This window comes from Cicer arietinum, chromosome 5 (genome assembly GCF_000331145.2).
Source record: "Cicer arietinum cultivar CDC Frontier isolate Library 1 chromosome 5, Cicar.CDCFrontier_v2.0, whole genome shotgun sequence".
Taxonomy (NCBI): domain Eukaryota; kingdom Viridiplantae; phylum Streptophyta; class Magnoliopsida; order Fabales; family Fabaceae; genus Cicer; species Cicer arietinum.
In genome coordinates this window covers 50,037,410-50,045,100 of record NC_021164.2, presented here as the reverse complement: position 1 = coordinate 50,045,100, position 7,691 = coordinate 50,037,410, and the positions used below count along the sequence as shown (strand labels likewise).

At 33.2% G+C, this 7,691-nt stretch overlaps 2 long non-coding RNA genes across 2 annotated transcripts; one reads left to right on the top strand and one right to left on the bottom strand.

Annotated features, from left to right (window-relative positions):
- Nucleotides 1–1,902: 1,902 nt before the first annotated feature.
- Nucleotides 1,903–3,973, top strand: LOC140920607 (uncharacterized). The gene is made up of 4 exons (XR_012163324.1): nucleotides 1,903–2,103; nucleotides 2,374–2,420; nucleotides 3,287–3,340; nucleotides 3,842–3,973. It is a non-coding gene; the product is annotated as an uncharacterized lncRNA (long non-coding RNA).
- Nucleotides 3,974–4,508: 535 nt separating this feature from the next.
- On the bottom strand, nucleotides 4,509–6,856 carry LOC105852146 (uncharacterized). The gene is made up of 5 exons (XR_001143905.3): nucleotides 6,806–6,856; nucleotides 6,460–6,730; nucleotides 6,143–6,189; nucleotides 5,222–5,275; nucleotides 4,509–4,627 (listed from the first exon to the last, which is right to left on the bottom strand). It is a non-coding gene; the product is annotated as an uncharacterized lncRNA (long non-coding RNA).
- Nucleotides 6,857–7,691: the final 835 nt, after the last annotated feature.

Here is a 7,691-nt window from a genome sequence, read left to right as displayed (position 1 = left end):
ATTAAAGACTCTCACAAAATTGTGTCCTCCTTTTTTGTTTTTTTATTTTCTCATGTAAAGAGTGTTGGTATCAATGGCCTCGTTTTACGAAAAAGGTTTAGCGCAGTCTTTTAAAATTTTCCACAAAATTGATAATCAATTCAACAAAAGAACCTTTTATTGAACTGATAATCAATCTCAGTCCCAAAGAGTTGATTCTAATAGAAGGTTCACGCTTATATGTATTGGCACATAATTTGTCAAGATTATACGATAATAGTTCTACAGATCAATCAATATACATGCATGTCAAACAATATTAATCATACAAACATAAAGTGCAGATAATAAAGAGTAAGGGTTAGAGAAGATTGCATCAAGGTTTATCCTGGTTCAGTTGTCAATAAGACAACCTACATCCAGTCCTGACAATCCAACTGGATTTCAGCTTTTCTTCAATAGAAAGAATTGAGACGCTTTTACAGATTTTCCAGTTTCCTCGAAACCTATCTATCTAACTCATATCTCTTTCCTATTGCTTAACCCCTTGATCCTTGAAACTATACAAACTAATCGATTTACCAATCGATTCTTTAAACATACTTTTCATAAAATTATGTGCAGACTTATATGAATCGATTGCATAATCGATTCACAAATATACATAATCGATTTGGCCACATTTTGGGAGATCCCTGTTTCTTCAAAATATTTGATCAATCGATTTGCCAATTGATGTGGTCATATTTTGGGAGTTCCCTGTTTCTTCAAAATATTTGATCAATCGATGTGCCAATCGATTTGGTAGTATTTTCCTGAAAAGACTTTACCAAATGGTTTAGCGCAATCGATTTCCCAATCGATTGATACCAAACTTATCATGGTTGAATTTCTCAAAATAGATTGTCCAATCGATTGATACCAAACTTATCATGGTTGAATTTCTCAAAATAGATTGTCCAATCGATTGTGTTTGTCACAGGCCATGTTACTTTTGAAAGTTTTATTTAGGTAATCGATTCGTCAATCGATTAACCTAGTTAAATGGATTTTCCCTGTGACATGCAATCGATTTCCCAATCGCTTTATTCAATCAGATTTTACTTTGTAGTTTGCACAGTCGATGTGTCAATCGATTAGCCTACAAATCAGGTTGCCACTGACTTGCACAATTCTGTTCCAATCGATTGCCTAATCGATTGTGTAACTACAAAACCCATGTGTCCTTACAACCGTTTTATGAAATCGATTGCCTAATCGATTTGTTCAGTAGATTTGTTGATTTCTTGAGTTCCAAGCAATTGTGTCAAGTATGTAGGGTTGAGTTGTTGTTCCTGAAATCTTGCTCAATTAAAATGTTAGATTTATCATATGATGTATGAACATTGTATGTTTGTTAATTATGTCAAAACTAGGATTAAGAGGACTAAAGTCCAACAATCTCCCCCTTTTTGCATAAGTGACAATCATACAATTTTAACTTGAGCATTTCAAGACATAACATTAACAACATTTCATAGCATCATATATGTACCATTATTGGATCATAAAAACAGTGTATCAGATCAGAGCATAACAGTACAAATGCTATTTATCAAAATCAGAGTATTATTACATTATTTATTACATTATTAATAATTCATTATCAGGTATCAGAGCAAAAACATCAGAGTGTAAAAACAATGCAACAACAAGCATTATCAAGTTATAATTTTTCTCCCCCTTTGTCAGTTAAGGCAAAAAGGCAGAAAACAATTCCTCCCCCTATGTTAAAGAACATAAGCATTGGGGTTGAAATCATATAACATTGTATATTAGAGCAATGAAATTCATGTGTATCACACCAAGGACAATCATAGCAGTTAATGAGCATATCAAATGATTAAGATAAATGAATTCAGAGAGAAATGAAATAAACTGGATGCAATTCATGTGGATACATTTACGATTCCACTTCCAATAGGAACCATGCTTCCACAAACGGTACAATGCCTGCGCTTTATTCCAATCTTCTACACAATCTCGAAGAATTCCTCGCTAGGGATCAGAAATTGACCATGCCTCATGCACCGGTGACAGTTCCTTCTTCGTTGTTATCGGGATCATTGTCCATGGCTCTCTGTTGTATCCTTTTCACTGCTTCAGTTTATGTTTATTCGTTTTTCTCATGCAATTGGATGTATGATTTTTCGTTTTCGTTAATGAAATTAAAAACAATAACACATTGTTTTAACTGTTAGGGTTTTCATCTTTTATTTTTATTTTTAAATTGTTTGTGATTGGGAACTTTTGTTGTTGTTGTTGTTGCTGACATTGAATGATAAATGATTTTGAGTTTGAATATGTAATGTAGTGCATTTATGAGATTTTTGTATGACCTTATTTGCTTATCAGATATATAGAGAGCTTTTCGTTCAGGACCGATGCATCCTCAGCCTCGGGTGTGTTTATACGCTTACCTAATTATGAAATTGATGTTATGATTGACTATGACCTTTTTGGAATTTTATACTACACTTGAATGTGATAAGTTGCAATTCGAGATGTTAATCAAATGTGATTGACTTTAGTATTTTCTCACGTGAATGTGTCACCTTTTTGGTTGATAGTGATACAAGAGCCGAATGGCTATTGTGAAAATGATGTTCAGATTCAGTGTGTCAAATGAAAGTTGATATTGTAGCGTTTTGGTTGTTTGGAACATATTTCTTATTAGCCATGGGTTTGTGAATTCATTGATTATTTGATGTTATATACTGTGTTCAGTCTTGCATCTATAGGTTGTTTACTTTCTCTTGTTTGTGATAGCAAATAAAAATAAAGATTTAGAGTCCTCTAGAAACTGTTCAGTGGTCTATGTTTATTTGGGTATTTCCAAGTTATGAAGGGTTATTGACATCTAGTCGATTTTGAATTGATTTAAACTGGAACATGAGATTTCCAAACGCCTTCTTGGAAATCCATTCATATGGTTGATCATTTTGTTTTTTAATTGATATGTCAGCAGTTTTTTTTTAAGAAACCAACATTTTGTTAGTATTTTGATCTGTTCTTCATTTTTTGTGAACTTATTTTGGCTTTGTTTTTTTACTGTTTCATTTCTAATTTACAGATTTTGGATATTTACTTTTTTATTTCATTATTTATGTACCGATTTTATGTCTGCAAGGATCTACTGATGGACCAGAACAGTACCTACCTTACAATCTTTACATTTTACACTTTTAATTTCTGCATTGGTTATTATGCCAATATCATTGGTTAACATTACCTGTTATCTCTGTTGGCTATGAATTTATGTTTCCAGGTTGGACAGCTGCAATACAGTCCTACAATAATCCCAAAGATTCATCTAGACCTGGTTAGTGGGCAATCATTGAAATGACTAGCTTTTCCATTTTATGATATCTGTCACTGTATCTAATATTTAGTGTTGATGGAATTTCAACTTGTTTTGCATGTCTCAAAAGTTTCGGGTGAATTGATTGAGGTCCCCAGTAAAACTATGGAATGATTCAAACTTACTATTGTTGCAATAATTGACTAATTGCTAAAATTTGTTGTTCCTCAATTCTCTTACCCTTTAGTGTTTCAGGACTCATCTCAACCACATGCAGTATCAGTAATTTAGCCAATTAATCGCAATTTATAATACATTTAGTCCAAGTGTTTGGATGTAGTTCAAGCTGAGAGGGCTTATCATCATTTCTTTTAACTAAAGCATCATTCTTTAATCAGCTTTGTGGTGTTGACACTCATAGTTTCTGTATTGCTGTTGGGATGTCTTGATTAACCATTTTACACATTTGTGATCATAAATTATGTGGAGCATTGATATCATGAATGACCTTCATAAATGCAGTGAAAGTTGATTATGTGCTGGGATGCATAAGGTTTGACTCACAACTCATACCCTCACCACCTTCGTCGTTTCTGCTTCAAAGCCACCACACCACCTCCATCGCATCTGCTTGGTTACACAATGAGAAAGAAGGTGATTCTTGTTAATTTGACAAATTAATGTTTGTTAAATTTGACTAATTATTGATTATTGTTTCTTCAGACTTCCAAAATTGACGGCAGCCTCGTCCTCACCGTTAGCCTCACCCTCATCCTCACCAAATCCACCCTCACCCTCAACACCACCACCCTCACCATAAGCACCCATACCAGAACCACGACCTCCACCACGAACTCCACCCTGATTTGTAATATTCAAATTATATTTACCGTCTTCAATGGTTTCTAATTCTGAAATAAAAATAAAATTTAGATATGAAATAAACAAAAAAAAAAAAACAAAAAAAATAGAGGAGGGATTTATACCGATTACTCTTCTGTTTGTTTTGACAAACTTCAAAGTAAGCCTGGGTAAGTTTAAAATGGTTTCTTTACAGGACCGACTGGATGAATTAACCAGACGGTTAAATTCGTCGATTTTGGAAATATGAAGAAACAATAATCAATAATTAGTCAAATTTAACAAACATTAATTTGTCAAATTAACAAGAATCACCTTCTTTCTCATTGTGTAACCAAGCAGATGCGATGGAGGTGGTGTGGTGGCTTTGAAGCAAAAACGACGAAGGTGGTGAGGGTATGAGTTGTGAGTCAAACCTTATGCATCCCAGCACATAATCAACTTTCACTGCATTTATGAAGGTCATTCATGATATCAATGCTCCACATAATTTATGATCACAAATGTGTAAAATGGTTAATCAAGACATCCCAACAGCAATACAGAAACTATGAGTGTCAACACCACAAAGCTGATTAAAGAATGATGCTTTAGTTAAAAGAAATGATGATAAGCCCTCTCAGCTTGAACTACATCCAAACACTTGGACTAAATGTATTATAAATTGCGATTAATTGGCTAAATTACTGATACTGCATGTGGTTGAGATGAGTCCTGAAACACTAAAGTGTAAGAGAATTGAGGAACAACAAATTTTAGTTAGAGTTACCAAACTCTCGTTAGTGTTGCAACTGTGTAATCACAATTGCATAATATATCACTTTTGAACATATCTACTAACTAAGTTTATAGCAATTAGTCAATTATTGCAACAATAGTAAGTTTGAATCATTCCATAGTTTTACTAGTGACCTCAATCAATTCACCCGAAACTTTTGAGACATGCAAAACAAGTTGAAATTCCATCAACACTAAATATTAGATACAGTGACAGATATCATAAAATGGAAAAGCTAGTCATTTCAATGATTGCCCACTAACCAGGTCTAGATGAATCTTTGGGATTATTGTAGGACTGTATTGCAGCTGTCCAACCTGGAAACAGAAATTCATAGCCAACAGAGATAACAGGTAATGTTAACCAATGATATTGGCATAATAACCAATGCAGAAATTAAAAGTGTAAAATGTAAAGATTGTAAGGTAGGTACTGTTCTGGTCCATCAGTAGATCCTTGCAGACATAAAATCGGTACATAAATAATGAAATAAAAAAGTAAATATCCAAAATCTGTAAATTAGAAATGAAACAGTAAAAAAACAAAGCCAAAATAAGTTCACAAAAAATGAAGAACAGATCAAAATACTAACAAAATGTTGGTTTCTTAAAAAAAAAACTGCTGACATATCAATTAAAAAACAAAATGATCAACCATATGAATGGATTTCCAAGAAGGCGTTTGGAAATCTCATGTTCCAGTTTAAATCAATTCAAAATCGACTAGATGTCAATAACCCTTCATAACTTGGAAATACCCAAATAAACATAGACCACTGAACAGTTTCTAGAGGACTCTAAATCTTTATTTTTATTTGCTATCACAAACAAGAGAAAGTAAACAACCTATAGATGCAAGACTGAACACAGTATATAACATCAAATAATCAATGAATTCACAAACCCATGGCTAATAAGAAATATGTTCCAAACAACCAAAACGCTACAATATCAACTTTCATTTGACACACTGAATCTGAACATCATTTTCACAATAGCCATTCGGCTCTTGTATCACTATCAACCAAAAAGGTGACACATTCACGTGAGAAAATACTAAAGTCAATCACATTTGATTAACATCTCGAATTGCAACTTATCACATTCAAGTGTAGTATAAAATTCCAAAAAGGTCATAGTCAATCATAACATCAATTTCATAATTAGGTAAGCGTATAAACACACCCGAGGCTGAGGATGCATCGGTCCTGAACGAAAAGCTCTCTATATATCTGATAAGCAAATAAGGTCATACAAAAATCTCATAAATGCACTACATTACATATTCAAACTCAAAATCATTTATCATTCAATGTCAGCAACAACAACAACAACAAAAGTTCCCAATCACAAACAATTTAAAAATAAAAATAAAAGATGAAAACCCTAACAGTTAAAACAATGTGTTATTGTTTTTAATTTCATTAACGAAAACGAAAAATCATACATCCAATTGCATGAGAAAAACGAATAAACATAAACTGAAGCAGTGAAAAGGATACAACAGAGAGCCATGGACAATGATCCCGATAACAACGAAGAAGGAACTGTCACCGGTGCATGAGGCATGGTCAATTTCTGATCCCTAGCGAGGAATTCTTCGAGTTTGTGTAGAAGATTGGAATAAAGCGCAGGCATTGTACCGTTTGTGGAAGCATGGTTCCTATTGGAAGTGGAATCGTAAATGTATCCACATGAATTGCATCCAGTGGCGATGACTACGAGTTGGTTAAGTTGGCCGAGAAGAAGTATTGAATTGAGAAAAGCGAGAACCTGAAAAAGGAAAATAAATATAATCAAAATTGGAATAATTGATAACGAGAGTTTGTTGTTGTTGTTGATGGTTACTTGAGAGAGGAACTCGGAGAAGTGGAAGGGAAAAGTGGTCCAGAAGAAAGGAGTAATAAGCAACGTAACACTAATCAAGGCCCAAATTCTCAATATGTAATTCCAAACTATTTTCTCACAGATTAGTTAGGGAATTCTTTTTCTTTTATTAGAGTTATATATTTCCATAAATTGACACATATCATATTTCGGTTTTAAATCTTAGAATTTAAGAATTCTTTAGTTATTTGTTTTTTTGTGGAAAAAATGAAATAGTTAATTAGTTAAATTTACTACAATACAAATAGGATAATCCTTACTTTAAATAGTGTCAGTTGTAGAAATAGACAATTGTGGTTCTCTTTGTTGGACTTTAGTCCTCTTAATCCTAGTTTTGACATAATTAACAAACATACAATGTTCATACATCATATGATAAATCTAACATTTTAATTGAGCAAGATTTCAGGAACAACAACTCAACCCTACATACTTGACACAATTGCTTGGAACTCAAGAAATCAACAAAAGTTGAATATTCACTGAGTAAATCGATTGGGAAATCGATTTCATAAAAAGGGTTGTAAGGAAACATAACTGTTTGTGGTTGTATAATCGATTAGGCAATCGACTGGCACAATTAGAAATAAAAATTGCGCAAGTCAGTGGCAACCTGTTTTACAGGCTAATCGATTGGCAAATCGATTGTGCACATCACAAAGTAAAAACTGATTGAAACAAATCGATTGGGAAATCGATTGGGAATGTCACAGGGACAATTCATTTTCTAGGCTAATCGATTGACGAATCGATTACGCAAATAAAACTTTCAAAAGTAACATGGCATGTGATAAACCAAATCGATTGGACAATCTATTGTGAGAATTTCAATCATGTTAAGTTTGGT